The following is a 16215-nucleotide window of genomic DNA, read 5'->3' as shown; positions in this document are numbered from 1 at the left end:
CTCAGGGAGGTTGGTTCTTGAGACAGGAGTCTTGCCGATGCCCCTGGCCGAATAAACCCCTTCCTTCTTTAACTCCGTGTCTGATAATGGTCTTTTTTTTTTTTTAGATGGGGTCTCACTCTGTCATCCAGGCTGGAGTGCAGTGGCATGATCATGGCTCACTGCAGCCTCGGCCCCTCTAGGCTCAAGCAGTCCTCCCACCTCAGCCTCTCAAGTAGCTAGGACTATAGGCACACGCCACCACACCCGGCTAACTTTTTTATTATTTGTAGAGACAAGGTCTCACAATGTTGCCCAGGCTGGCCTTAAACTCCTGGGCTCAAGTGATCTTCCTGCCTCAGCCTCCCAAAGTGCTGGGATTACAGGCATGAGCCACCGTGCCTGTCTATAATAGTCTTGACATCTGGTAGTATGAGCCCCACCCCCATTACCTTTATTCTTTAACTTTTTTTTTTTTGGCCCTTTAGAGCTTTGTATAGATTTTAGCATCAGTTTGTGAATTCTGTAAAATCATTTGTTGGATTTTGATGGGAACTGCATTAAATTTATAGGCTAATCTGGAGAAAGTTGCCACCTTTGCTATATTGAGTCTTCCTATCCGTGAAATGGTACATTTTTTTAATCATTTTAGTCTTCTTTAATGTCTTTCAGTGAAGCATTTATTATCATCCCTATAATCTTGTTTAAAAAACGTATTCCCTGATACATTATGGGGTCACTGTTCTATTTGATGTTTCTTCAATTCTTCTTGTCCTTTTTCCATAGAGTTCAGTTCTATTAGGATTTGATCGTGTCTTTTCTAGTCTTCAGTTACTTTATATGTATTTTTAAAATAATCTCTTTCTGGTTATCTGTGTGCATTTGGAGTTTGTGGAGGTATAATTGTATGTTTGTACTGTGTGCAGACTTGATTGAGTTGGATTAGTCACCAATGGGCTTTGTAATATTTTACTGTGAACTCATCATTAGCAGGATTTTTGTGTGTGTGTGTGAACATTCCATGATATTTGGGATGTGGTAGGAGCTTCAATTCAAAGAAGTTTTTTGTTTGCTTCTTCCTTGTGCCCCAGGAGTATCACTGCTTGATGAATAATTCTCACGGTACTTCTTAGTCTGGAGTTTCTGAACTATGTGGGTAGAGTAAAAACAATGTGAATTGTGGTCTTGTGGTTTTGACTTCTCAGAGAGCTTTTATTATTTTCCCACCAAAAGCCCTGTGTCCTGTGGTCCCTCTTGTTTTTAAATCCTTTCATTTATAGAATAGTTATTTGAGGGTCTTGGCTGTAGGCAAAGCTCTCTGGGCAATTCCCTAGCTCCCAGAGCCCCAAAGTCTCATTTCCTGCCCCTGTGTGGGCATTCATTCCCAAACCCCAGGCTCTGCAGACAATTGTCCCCCATTAACTCAGGCACTTACGCTTCTGCTTTTTCATTTCCTTCTTTGTTTCTGGCACCTGGGGATTTGATTTTATTATTTGTGGGCCTAGCTCTACATTTAAAATAAATGTTACATTTTACCTAGTATTTCTAAGTGATTATAGTAAAAGAATTTTCAGGTTGTCTGAGTCTACCATATTGCTAGCAGTTGATAAGTAGACTTTTGTATTCTTTGCTGTTTGTTAATAATCTTTAGGCTTCACATTTTTTCCCAGACAATGACCAAATGTTCATAATATGCCATGTGCTTGAGTTATGCAACATAAATCATTTCCCGGGTCTCAATTTTTAAACCTCGGTAGGACTTATTTCTAAATTTCTGTATCTTTTTTACATAGATGGGATCATATATGTATTTTTTGAGGTGGGGTCTGGCTATGTTGCCCAGGCTGGCCTTGAACTCCTGGACTCAAACGATCATCCTGCCTTAGCCTCCCAAATAGCTGGGATTACAGGCACGTGCCACCATACCTGGCCTATACTTTGCTGCTGTTGTTGTCATTTTTAAACAAGGGCATATTATTTTCCTTTATCGTTTTCCTCTCCCAACATCAGCATGGCCCTCATCCTGCCTTCTCCCTCACCGAGGGAAGCCATTTTAACCTGCTATATGGCCTTGTATATATATATTTGTTTTCTATTTCACTTGTTTCACCTTTTGCCATTGAGAACTCAAAATCCATATCCCCACTGACCAACTGAGTGGAACCTCTCTTGGCCAAGGGCACCCCAGAAAGACCTTAATAGACCTTTATATATGTCATGCGCGTCCGTGTGAAGAGACCACCAAACAGGCTTTGTGTGAGCAATAAAGCTTTTTATTCACCTGGGTGCAGGCAGGCTGAGTCCGAAAACAGAGTCAGCGAAGGGAGATAAGGGTGGGGCCGTTTTATAGGATTTGGGTAGGTAAAGGAAAATTACAGTCAAAGGGAGGTTGTTCTCTGGCGGGCAGGAGTGGGGGTCACAAGGTGCTCAGTGGGGGAGCTTTTTGAGCCAGGATGAGCCAGGAAAAGGAATTTCACAAGATAATATCATCGCTTAAGGCAAGGACTCGCCATTTTCACTTCTTTTGTGGTGGAATGTCATAGGTTAAGGCAGGGCATTTGCACTTCTTTTGTGATTCTTCAGTTACTTCAGGCCATCTGGGCATATACGTGCAAGTCACAGGGGATGCGATGGCTTGGCTTGGGCTCAGAGGCCTGACGAGATATATATATATATAGAGAGAGAGAGAGAGAGAGAGCAATGGCTTGATCTCAGCTCACTGCAACCTCTGCCTCCTGGGTTCAAGCAACTCTCCTGCCTCAGTCTCCCAAATAGCTGCGATTACAGGCGCCTACTACCATCTCTAGCTAATTTTTGCATTTTTAGTAGAGATGGGGTTTTGCCATGTTGACCAGGCTGCTCTCCAACTCCTGACCTCAGGTGATCCACCTGCCTTGGCCTCTCATGGACTCCTTACAGGCGTGAGCCACTGCGCCTTGCCAGCCTTCCATATTTTTATCCGTCTGCATATAACTCTATGGAGACTTACATATATCCTCATATATGCATGTATTTACACCCCCAGGAATACATAATCAGGGTGGTTTTATTGTTGTATGCTGTATGAAAATGCGATTATATTATACATGATTTTCTACATTCTGTTTTTCTTAACCAACAATCAATACCTAGCTGAAATCCCTGCAAGTTATTACAATTGTTAAGTCCGGTGTTTCTGAATACACGAATCATGAATGTACTGCTTGATGAGTTTCCACAGTGAATACACCCACGTAACCAGCACCCAGATCAAGACACAAAACATTACCAGTGCCCGAGAACTGCTACCTCTCCCAACATGCCTCCTCCCGTTGACCTTCCACCTCCCCAAGGGTATCCATCCTCCTGACTTGTAACAGCATCGATTTCTTTAGTCTGTTTTGTGCCTTATGTAAAAGAAACATTCAGTACATACTTTTTTGCACATTATATTCTTGACATTTATAATGTTGTTGCATGTAGTTGTGGCTTGTTCATTCTGGTTGCGGTATACTATCCCATTGTGTGACTATACCAGAACTTATTGATCTATTCTCCTTCTAATAGGCATTGGGGTTATTATGGCTAGTGCTACCATGAACATTTTTGGTCATTAATTGGTTCTTTTTAATGACTGTATAGTATTCCTTGCAATGGAGGACCACCCTTTATTCAGACATCCTGCTTTTATTAGGTGTTTACTTTGTTTTCTGTTCTTGACCACTAAAGCAAAGCCGCAATAAATATTGTATGTATATCCCTATGTAGAGATACTAATCTATCTCTACTAATGGAACAATGTATTAGTCCATTTTCACACTGCTGGTAAAGACATACCCGAGACTGGGTGATTTATAAGGAAAAAGAGGTTTAATGGACTCACAGTTCCATGTGACTGGTGAGGCCTCACAATCATGGCAGAAGGCAAAAGGCACATCTCACATGGTGGCAGACAAGAGAAGAGAACTTGGGCAGGGAGACTCCCCTTTATCAAACCATCAGATCTCGTGAGACTTGTTCACTACCACAAGAACAGCATGGAAAGACCCGCCCCCATGATTCAATTCCTCCCACGACATGTGGGAATTGTGGGAGCTATAATTCAAGATGAGATTTGGGTGGGGACACATACAAACCATATCAGACAGATTGCAGGAAGTCAAATTGCTGGTTAGTATAGTAATTGCCTTTTAAAAGTAAATGCTGTTGCTTGTTTTTAAAACAAAACAAAACAAAACAAAACAAAACAAAAAAAACCCTGTGACAATGCCATTGCTGTCAGCAATGCCTGAAAATTCCCCTTTCCCTCATCTCTGCCAGCATTGGATGTTAGAGTTCTTTCTGTGTTTTGTGAATCTCATGAGGATAAAATGGTATCTCATTAGCATGATATATTCCCTGACCACTAGACAATTTAAGCAGCTTTTCATGTGTTTGGACTTGTTCTTCACATTTTTTGCTCATTTTTTTTTCTTTTGGTCTATACATCTTTTTCTCATCAATTTGTAAGATATTTTTGTATGCTGTAGAAATTAACCCTTTAGGCCAGGCACAGCAGCTCATGCCTGTAATCCCAGCGCTTTGGGAGGCCGAGGTGGGTGGGTCACGAGGTCAGGAGATCAAGACCATTCTGGCCAACATGGTGAAACCCCGTCTCAACTAAAAATACAAAAATTAGCTGGGCATGGTGGCGTGTGCCTGTTATCCCAGTTACTCAGGAGGCTGAGGCAAGAGAATTGCTTGAACCCGGGATGTGGAGATTGTAGTAAGCCAAGATTGTACCACTGCAGTCCAGCCTGAGTGACAGAGCGAGATTCCATCTCAAAAAAAAAAAGAAAAAAAAAGAAATTGACCCTTTATTACATTATACATTTTTGTCCACATCTATTGTTTGTCTGTTGACTTTGTTCATGTTACCTTTTGCCATTGAGAACTCAAAATCCATGCCCCCACTAACCAACTGTGTGGAACCCCTCTTGGCCAAGGGCACCCCAGAAAGACCTTAAAAACTGTGTTCCCCGCCATGAGAGATGGAAGGTTGGAAACATCTTGTTATACCATCTCCCTTTGCAGTTTAGGCACAACAGTGAACCAGAATTAATGCTGAAATAGAGATCATAAGATTGATGGAAGGGACTCTCTGTGGCTATAAGATACCAGATTATAAACAAGACCTAAAGCCATGCCGGGCAAGGGTTAAGTCACACGCTCCTACACTTAAAGAATCAACTATGGGCCAGCGCGGTGGCTCACACCTGTAATCCCAGCACTTTGGAAGGCCGAGGCAGGAGGATCACCTGAGGTTGGGAGTTTGAGACCAGCCTGACCAACATGGAGAAACCCCGTGTCTACTAAAAATACAAAAAAATTCGCTGGGCGTGGTGGCCCGCGCCTGTAATCCCAGCTACTGGGAGGCTGAGGCAGGAGAATCGCTTGAACCCTGGAGGCGGAGGTTGCAGTGAACCGAGATCGAGCCATTGCACTCCAGCCTGAGCAACAAGAGCGAAACTCCATCTAAAAAAAAAAAAAAAGAAGAATCAACTATGTTCTAATTGCCACAAGGATTTTTCTTTTCCATTTTACTCTAGCAACTAAACAAGCACGGTTTAGAGATAAGCAATGTTGATGCAATTGTAGCTCACCTACCACCAAACACTAAGTGACCCCCCAACCCTCTGTTCTACCAGCCATCACTACAGCTTTGATAGGACCTAATTGTTATCCATTTAAATGTTAAGTCTCCACCCCAAAGTGAACATGGGATGTAACCCATTCAGCATAAATCTTTGTTCTCCACTCCCTCGAAGTGTCTGCTGGAGGTTACACTTCCCAGCCTGTAGGATAGCCAGCCTGCAGGCTATATAACCCTCTATAAGAAATAAAGTCTCCTTTCCTGTCTGGGCACGGAGGTTCATGCCTATAATCCCAGCACTTTGGAAGGCCAAGGCGGGTGGATCACCTGAGGTCAGGAGTTCGAGACCAGTCTGGCCAACATGGTGAAACCCTGTCTCTACTAAAAATACAAAAATTAGCTGGGCATGGTAGCACATGCCTATAATCCCAGCTACCCAGGAGGCTGAGACAGAAGAATTGTTTGAACCCAGGAGGTGGAGGTTGCAGTGAGCCGAGATCACACAAGGAAAGGAAAGGAAAGGAGAGGAGAAAGGGAAGGAGAGGAGAAAGGGAAGGAGAGGAGAAAGGGAAGGAAAAAGGGAAGGAAAAAGGGAAGGGAAGGAATACAGACAGACATGAGGCCACGCAAACTTTTTCCAGACAAGGTTGATTAAGACATGCCCAGAAAGGTTGGGCATAAGGGAGACAGTGCAGAAGAAAAAACTTCTCCAGCTGCCTCTGAGGAGAGCGCACTGTGGTGTCTGAAGGAGGGCGATATATATAATTCATGTTTAGGGGAGTGTCTACACGTGCAGGGTGGAATTCAGGAAGCACAGGTGTAGTAGGGGGTTATGCTAACACTTATATCACACGATCAGAAAATGGCAGATCAGCCCCTCCTTGGGCGGGAGGTGTAGTAAAGATCGGTCTGGTCTTGTGCACATGTGGGTGATAGGGTTAACTCTTTTGAGTGAGATTTATGTTGGGGTATTGCTTATTTTAGGTTTTCAAGGTCCCGCGATCAGCGGGTATGGAGCCTTAAGATTTACTGGGGGTTGCCGTTTATCTTAGTTTCTTCAAATAGCTTGCAAGGTCTGGTCAGTATGTATGGAAAAATACATTAGTGGGCGTGGGCCAAGTCCTGTCCCTATGGCCTCATAGGTACTCCTTCAAAAAAGCCTATTTACTGTTGTAATGTATCTGGTATCCGGTCTCCTTACCAAATACTGTTATTCTAAAATTTTTTTAATAGAATTGTTACAGTAGGTAGCTAGTCAGACATAAACAGGACAAGAGAGCACCACTCCCCTTCCCCGCCAACCACCACCAGGAATGTCAGATGTCAGGTGACCATCAGGTGATGGTCAGTCGGTTAACTGTCTCTCTAAAATAATAACAGGTCACAGCCAGCACCAGGGAAAAGCAGTTTCCCAATAGATAAAAACACCTGAAACTGATGATCAGCAGCTTCCCAATAAGAGCTCAGGAATTGGGCGAGTGGGCTGGAGCATGTGCATTAAGGGGCAAAATGGAGGAGTTTAAGTTAAAATGGAGGAGGTATATAACCTTCTGGGGGCATTCTATTGGTAAAGGGAAGAACGCCTCAGGTGAGCATGCGTACACCTCCAATAAACACGCTGCGCATGCTCACCGCCCAATTGCTGGTAGGCCACCGCGCATGTGGGTAGCCCCGCTGACGGAAGAATCAAGGGAAAAAGGATGCAAGATGCGAGAAGTAGGCCAGCATATACAACCCCAAGTCCAAGTGAAATGAGGCACTGGACCGCCAAGACGCGCCCTTGGCACTCTTCCAAGTGTACGTTACTTTCTTTTCATTCCTGCCCTAAAACTTTTAATATTATTATTATTATTATTGAGACAGGGTCTCACTCTGTCGCCCAGGTTGAAGTGCACTGGTGCAATCTCGGCTTATTGCAGCTCCTGCCTCCCAGGTTCAAGCAATCCTTGTGCCTCAACCTTCCGAGTAGCTGAGATTACAGGCACACACCACCACACCCAGCTAATTTTCGTATTTTTGTGGAGACAGAGTTTTGCCATGTTGCCCAAGCTGCTCTCAAACTCCTGGACTCAAATGATCTGCCCACCTTGGCCTCCCAAAGTGTTGGGATTACAGGCGTCAGCCACTGTGCCCAGCTGGCTCCAAAGCGTTTTAATAAACTCACTCCTGCTCTGAAACTTGCCTCGGTCCCTTTTTCTGCCTTATGCCCCTCAGTTGAATTATTTCTTCTGAGGAGCCAAGAATTGAGATTGCTGCAGAACCATATGGATTCACTGCCAGTAACGGGGTCTCTTGGGTTTTCAAGGTAGACAATTATAGCATCAGCAAATGGAATTTATTTATATCTCTTCTTTTAGGGTTGCCAGCTTTAGCAAACAAAAATACGGAATGCCCAGCTAAATATGAATATCAGATAAATAAGGAATAATTTTTTAATATAAGTATGTCCCCAAATACTGTATGGCACATACTTATATTAAAAAGTGATTCATGATTCATTTGAAATTCAAATTTACCTGGGTGTTCTGTATTTTATCTAACAACCCTCCCTCTTTCTTTCCCAGTGAGGATGCCTGCTGCTTTATTTTCTTTTTACGTTGCATTTGCTGAAGCCTCTAAGACTGGTTCTCATTCTGGGCTACACATTAGCATCAGCCAGGAAGCTTTAAAAACAAACAAACAAACAAACAAAAACGCTCCAATGGCAGGCCCTTAGGCTCAGAGATTTAATTGGTGTGTATATATACATATATTTAAAAGCTTCCCAGATGATTCTAATGGGCATCTGGGGTTGAGAACCACTGCCTTAAAACAATGTTAAATAATAATGTTAGTAAGCATCAAGAATCTTGTTCTTGATTTTAATGAAATATTTTCAGTGTTTTGACATTTAAAATAACACTTGTTGTTGGTTTTTAGTAAATATCCTTAGTTTTGTTTACATAGTTTCATCTAGCCCTGTTTAAGTTTTGATTAGGAATGGTTGCTTTTAGCACCTATTAATATGATTATGTGGTTTTGAGAAAAGAAAAATAGAACAGTCTGGGCTATGTGAGGCCTGAAGCCCAGAAAGACATGAATATGAGACTTTCATTCCTCCCTGCTCCCCCTCTCCCCATGCCTGGGGGCAATTGTTTAAAGTCATTTTGTTCCCAACCAGCTGTCTCACCCTTTGCCTTCTTGTTCCTAGAATTTGGGTTGGTTCTTTCTTTCTTTCTTTCTTTCTTTCTTTCTTTCTTTCTTTCTTTCTTTCTTTCTTTCTTTCTTTCTTTCTTCCTTTCTTTCCTTTCTTTCCTTTCTTTCCTTTCTTTCCTTTCTTTCCTTTCTTTTCTTTCTTTCTTTCTTTCTTTTTTTTTTTTTTTTTTTTTTTTAGACAGAGACTCGCTCTGTTGCCCAGGCTGGAGTGCAGTGGTGCATCTCAGCTCACTGCAAGCTTCGCCTCCTGGGTTCACGCCATTCTCCTGCCTCAGTCTCCCGAGTAGCTGGGACTACAGGCGCCTGCCACCACACCTGGCTAATTTTTTTTGTATTTTTAGTAGAGACGGGGTTTCACCATGTTAGCCAGGATGGTCTCGATCTCCTGACCTCGTGATCTGCCCGCCTCGGCCTCCCAAAGTGCTGGGATTACAGGCATGAGCCACCACGCCTGGCCCTGGTTTGTTTTTTTGAGATAGGGTCTCTCTCTTTCACCCAGGCTGGAGTGCAGTGGCTTGATCTCAGCTCACTGCAGCCTCTACCGCTCAGGCTCAAGCGATCCTCCTGCCTCAGCCTCCCAAGGAGCTGGGACCACAAGCGCACACGACCATGCCCAGATAATTTTTAAATTTTTTGTAGAGACAGGGGTCTCCCTATGTTGCCCAGGCTGATCTTGAACTCCTGGGCTCAAGCGATTCACCTGCCTTGGCTTCCCGAAGTGTTGGGATTACAGGCATGAGCCACTGCCTGGCCTGGAATTTATAATACAAAGAACAATGTATGTAGCCCGTCAGTAGTTTGTTATTTTAATGTAAATTCTTGGTAAACAACTCAGGAACTGCCTCTTCCTTTCCTTTAAAAATCCACTTGCAGGCCGGGCGCGGTGGCTCAAGCCTGTAATCCCAGCACTTTGGGAGGCCGAGATGGGTGGATCACAAGGTCAGGAGATCGAGACCATCCTGGCTAACATGGTGAAACCCCGTCTCTACTAAAAAATACAAAAAACTAGCCGGGCGAGGTGGCGGGCGCCTGTAGTCCCAGCTACTCCGGAGGCTGAGGCAGGAGAATGGCATAAACCTGGGAGGCGGAGCTTGCAGTGAGCTGAGATCCGGCCACTGCACTCCAGTCTGGGTGACAGAGTGAGACTCCGTCTCAAAAAAAAAAAAAAATAAAAAAATAAAAAAAAATAAAAAATAAAAAAATCCACTTGCAACTGCCACTAATCCAGAGTGTATATTCAGGGCAACTTGAATCTATTCTCTTGAGGACTAATCTCTAACCTTTTTTCCCTCTTGCCCAAATTCCTGTCTAAGGGACCTGGGAAGTTACGCCATAACATCACAAACCGTATAACATCACAAACCCTAACATCTCATCAGGTGAATTTTATTTAACTCTGTATAACGTGTTACTTTCCAACCTGACTGGCGTTAACACCACCCAACAGAGAAGAAAATGAAAATATTGCTAGTGAAGTGGTGGGAGCAGCAGCTATGGAGCTGCTGGAGGAGAAAGAAACGTTGCTGCGTGGTTAGAAAAAATATTTGGGCCAGGCTTGGTGGTTCACGCCTGTAATCCCAGCACTTTGGGAGGCTGAGGCAGGTGGATCACAAGGTCAGGAGTTAAAGACCAGCCTGGCCGATGTGGTGAAACCCCATCTCTAATAAAAATACAAAAATTAGCCAGGCGTGGTGGGGGGCGCCTATAATCCCAGCTACTTGGGAGGCTGAGGCAGGAGAATCGCTTGAACCCAGGAGATGGAGGTTGCATTGAGCTGAGATCACATCACTGCACTCTAGCCTGGGCAACAGAGTGAGACTCTGTCTCAAAAAAACAAATAAATATAAAATAAAAATATATATATATTTGGAGATCATCCCATTCCACAGTATGAGGTGAACCCACGGACCACAGAGATTTTACATCACCTTTCAGAACGCAACAGGGTCCGGGACAGAGATGTCTACCTGGTAATAGAGGACTTGAAGCAGAAAGCAAGTGAATACAAGTCAGAAGCCAAGTATCTCCAAGACCTTCTCACGGACAGTGCGAATTTTTTCCCCTGCCAATCTTTCTAGCACTGGTTCCAGGTATCTGAATGCTTTGGTTGGCAGTGCGGTAGCCCTTGAAACAAAGGATGCCTCACTAACTAGTTTTATCCCTACAGTGAATGATTTGACCTCTGATCTCTTTCATACCAAATCCAAAAGTGAAGAAATCAAGATTGAACAGGAAAAACTTGAAGAAAAATCTAACTGCAACTTTAGTGTTAGAAAAATGTCTACAAGAGGATCTCAAGAAAGCAGAGTTGCATCTGTCTACAGAAAGGGCCAAAGTTGATAATCGTCATCAGAACATGGACTTTCTAAAACCAAAGTCAGAGGAATTCAGATTTGGAATCAAAGCAGCAGAGGAGCGACTTTCAACCAGAGGCGCAGATGCTTCTCTGTCTCATCAGTCCCTAGTAGCACTGTCAGAGAAACTGGCAAAATGAAAACAACAGACTATACCTTTGAAGAAAAAATTGGAGTCCTAGTTAGACTTCATGCCGAATCCATCTCTTGCTCAAGTGAAAATTGAAGCAGCAAAGCGAGAATTAGATAGCATCGAAGCTGAACTTACAAGAGGAGTAGACATGATGGAACTGTGACAAGAGCCAAATAAACAGCCTTTTCCCTAAGAAAGTAAATTGAATAGGACTTTACAGAGTTCTTTTTCCTCTTGGCATTTCTTGTGTGTGTGTGTGTGTGTTTTTTGTTTTGTTTTTGTTTTTTTTTTTGTTTTTTTTGAGGCGGAGTCTCCCTCTGTCGCCCAGGCTGGAGTGCGGTGGTGCGATCTCGGCTCACTGCAAGCTCCGCCTCCCGGGTTTACGTCATTCTCCTGCCTCAGCCTCCGGAGTAGCTGGGACTACAGGCGCCCGCCACCGCGCCCGGCTAATTTTTTATACTTTTAGTAGAGACAGGGTTTCACCGTGTTAGCCAGGATGGTCTCGATCTCCTGACCTTGTGATCCGCCCGCCTCGGCCTCCCAAAGTGCTGGGATTACAGGCGTGAGCCACAGCGCCCGGCCGGCATTTCTTAATAACAAAATTTTCTGTGTTCTTAGATTACAGGATGTCATGATTGATAGAATATGGTTTCTAACTGTGTATTGCATTTTTGTGCCCAAATACATCGTTTTCATTAAAAATAATCAAAATATCTTACCCCAAAATATGTTTTTTTGCCATATTTTGAAATGGCCCTGCAAAGCCATCTTTGGTGGGGGAAATTTGCATCTGTAAAGAATCCCCATTAATATAACTAGATTTTCCCCTTCCAGGCCCTCCCAATCCCAAAGAGATAAACTAAGAGTCTGGCACCTTTTAAAGGTCTGAATAGGAAACATTTGCCATCTATTGTCTCTAAGGACATTCATCTGTGACACTTCCTATCAACCTTGGTCTCCACAATCCCTTAACCCAGACACTCCTTTCTATTGATACCAGGTCTTTAGATAATAATTTTACTCTCAACCAATTGCCAATGAGAAAATATTTGAACCCACCTGTGACTTGAAAGCCCCCACTTAGAGTCGTCCCACCCTTCCAGATCCAACCAATGTATATCTCACATGTATTGATTGATGCATTATGTCTCCCGAAAACATATAAAACTAAGCTGTAACCCAACCACCTTGGGCACATGTTCTCAGGGCCTCTTGAGACTGTGCCTCAGGCCATGGCCACTCATATTTGGCTCAGAACAAACCTCTTTAAATATTTTATAGCGTTTCACTTTTTATCTACAGTCCTGGGTTGCAGTCCTTATACTTGGCCCAAATAAACTCTACTCAGATGAATTTTGCCTCAGATGCTGGGCACAGTGGCTCACGCCTGTAATCCCAACACTTTGGGAGGCTGAGGCAGGAGGATCACTTGAGCCCAGGAGTTTGAGACCAACCTGGGCAATATAGTGAGACCCCATTTCCAAAACGAATGAAAGAAGTATTAAAAAATGTGCCTCAGCTTCTTCCTGTTAGGATGGCAGTTTTCTCCTTTAGTTCATTGATGCAAAGAGTCATATTGCTAGGTTTCTTCATGTTGAAGAACTTTCTAATTCTGTTGTTCAATGCCAAAGTCTGTTTGCTAATATTTTATTTAGACTTTGCCTCTATATTTATACATGAAGTTGAAGCTGAGGATCTGTTATTATTGTTGGAATTACCATTGTCTGATTTTGGTATTTAAGTAAGGTTGGCTTTGTAAAATAAACTGGTGAACTTTGTATCTTTTTTTCCTACTTTCTGAAATAGTTTAAATTGTTGCTACTCAAAGTGTGGCCCATGAACCAACAATATCTGCCTCACCTGGGCTTGCTAGAAATGCAGAGTTTAGGGCCCTGTCCCAGCTCTATTGCATTTGAATCTGCATTTTAACAAGAGCCACAGGTTATCTGTGTACACATTCATTTTGAGAGAAGTGGGTACAAATACCATTAGACTCATTTGTCCACTAAGGGTTAGATAAAACTCAGCCATGGGCGATGTGGTCCTCGTGCCTGTTTCACGGTAGATTGCTACTGCCCTTCCCAGTCTTTTCTGTGATCATTGTTCTATTTCAGTCATTGATCTATTTTGGTAACTTCAATTTTGCAAAGAAATCAGCCATTTCCTCTAAATTTTTCAAATTTACTTGTTACTGCTTCTTAGGATTTTTTAAAATTTGCAGTTATGTCACCTTTCTGACTCCTCTTGTGAACTTCTGCTTTCTTTCTCTTTTTCTTGATCTGGCTTATAAGAGATTTGTCTCTATCGTTAGTTTTTTTTTTTTTTTTTTAAGACAGAGTTTTGCTCTTGTAGCCCAGGGTGGAGTGTAGTGGCGCGATCTCGGCTCACTACAACCTCCGCCTCCCAGGTTCAAGCGATTCTCCTGCCTCAGCCTGGCTCAGCCTCCCGAGTAGCTGGGATTACCACGCCCAGCTAATGTTTTTGTGTTTTTAGTACAGATGGGGTTTCTCCATGTTGGTCAGGCTGGTCTCGAACTCCCGACCTCAAGTGATTGCCCGCCTCGGCCTCCCAAAGTGCTGGGATTACAGGCGTGAGCCACGGGGCCCAGCCTCATTAGTCTTTTCTAAGTACCAGTTTTACATTTATTTATTCTTTGAGCTATTTGAGGGGAGGGTATTTGTTTTCTATTTCACTTGTTTCAGCTCTTATCTGTATAAATTCTCTTCTGATTTCTGTTGTTTTATTATTTTTCTGTTTTTTTCCCTAATTTCTTATGATTGGTATAGGTTATTAATTTTTAGAAATTTTTTAAAATAATGAAGGCATTTAAGGCTATAAATTTTCCTTTAGGCCCTGCTTTCACTGTATGGTCAGTTTTAGTGTGAAGTGTTCTTTTCATTAGTTTCTAGACAGTAATTTCCCTTTTAATTTCCTCTTTATTCTTTTTTTTTTTTAAGACGGAGTCTCGCTCTGTTGCCCAGGCTGGAGTACAGTGGCGCCATCTTGACTCACTGCAAGCTCCGCCTCCCATGTTCACGCCATTCTCCTGCCTCAGCCTCCTGAGTAGCTGGGACTACAGGTGCCTGCCACCACGCCTGGCTAATTTTTTGTATTTTTAGTAGAAATGGTGTTTCACCATGTTAGCCAGGATGGTCTCGATCTCCTGAGCTTGTGATCTGCCTGCCTTGGCCTCCCAAACTGCTGGGATTATAGACGTGAGGCACTGCGCCCAGCCTAATTTCCTCTTTATTCTAAGGAGTTTCCAGGAGTGTTTCTTATTTTCCACATTTAAAATATTTCAAACTTCAAATTTTCACTTTTATTATTCCTTAAAATTTTAATACGATTTTCCCTGTGGCCACGTACCTAATCTATTTCTGTAAATGTTTCATGGACATATAAACAAAATGTATATTTTCCATTTGAAGAATGTAAGGATCTCTATGTACTTGTTACACTAAACTGTTGGTTGTATCAATCACTTTGTCTATGCCCTTACTGACTTTTTTGCTTATTAGGTATATCCAATTCTGAAAGAAGTGAATTGAAACGCCCTACTAAAACTGTATTTTGGCCAGGCGCGATGGCTCACGCTTGTAATCCCAGCACTTTGGGAGGCCAAGGCAGGCAGATCACTTGAGGTCAGGAGTTCGAGACCAGCCTGGCTAACATGGCGAAACCCCATCTCTACTAAAAATACAAGAATTAGCTGGGCATGGTGGCAGGCGCCGGTAGTCTCAGCTACTTGGAAGGCTGAAGCAGGAGAATTGCTTAAACCTGGGAGAGAGAGGTTGCAGTGAGCCAAGATTGCACCACTGCATTCCAGCCTGGATGACAGCCAGAGACTCCATCTCGAAAAAAAACAAAAGTCTATTTTTATTCTGTTTGTATTTCTATATTTTTTCACTTTATGATTTTAGTGTTTGTTATTTAGTGCACATAAGTTTATGAATATTGTATATTCTTAATTGTACATTCTTATTATACACAAGTTCTTCTTCATCTTGTTTAGGGTTTTGAACTTCAACTTTCTCCGTACCTCTGCTCTTCCTGCTTTCTTGTTATTGGCATTTTTCTGATATCTTTTTGGCATACTGTTTGCAATTTTTCTCATTTTATTTTTGCATTTTCCCCTGTGAGCAGCATATACCTGGATTTTTACTTTTAACTCTGATAGTCTCTGTCTTGTCTTGAGTGAATTCAATTTAATCACCTCTGGTAAGTTGACTGATATACTTGATTTCATTTTATTCATCTTACTGTATTAAACTGTTCTCTTTTTTCCTCCATTTTTTCTAGTTAAATCAAATTGCCTCTCATTCCATTTTCCCCTTTGTGAATACCTACTGTTGTTAGACTTTTAATGGAACTTATAGGTATATGGGCTTTAAAAAAAAAAATCTTTATGTGAGATTTTAAGTGATAAACAGATACATTAATGGAGTTGAAAGACAAGTTGGTGTCCTTTTGACTGTAACTCAAGTGATCTTTCCACAATACCAGGGCTTTGGAGCAAAACCAAGAATTTCCTTTTTTTTTCTTTTATTATTATTATTATTATTATTATTATTATACTTTAAGTTCTAGGGTACATGTGCATAACATGCAGGTTTGTTACATATGTATACTTGTGCCATGTTGGTGTGCTGCACCCATCAACTCGTCAGCACCCATCAACTCGTCATTTATATCAGGTATAACTCCCAATGCAATCCCTCCCCCCTCCCCCCACCTTTTTTTTTCTTTCTTTTTTTTTTGAGACAAAGTCTCGCTCTGTTGCCTAGGCTGGAGTGCAGTGGTGCAATCTCAGCTCACTGCAACCTCCACTTCCCAGGTTCAAGTGATTGTCTTGTGTCAGCCTCCTGAGTAGCTGAGATTACAGACATGCGCCACCACACCCGGCTAATTTTTGTATTTTTAGTAGAGACAGGGTTTTGCCATGT

The 16215-nt window shown here is 42.5% G+C and overlaps 1 pseudogene; it reads left to right on the top strand.

Annotated features, from left to right (window-relative positions):
* Positions 1-7184: 7184 nt before the first annotated feature.
* On the top strand, positions 7185-11441 carry LOC103232894 (HAUS augmin-like complex subunit 1 pseudogene; annotated as a pseudogene).
* Positions 11442-16215: the final 4774 nt, after the last annotated feature.

This window comes from Chlorocebus sabaeus, chromosome X (assembly GCF_047675955.1).
Source record: "Chlorocebus sabaeus isolate Y175 chromosome X, mChlSab1.0.hap1, whole genome shotgun sequence".
NCBI classification, from domain to species: domain Eukaryota; kingdom Metazoa; phylum Chordata; class Mammalia; order Primates; family Cercopithecidae; genus Chlorocebus; species Chlorocebus sabaeus.
This window is presented reverse-complemented; position numbering and strand designations above follow the sequence as displayed.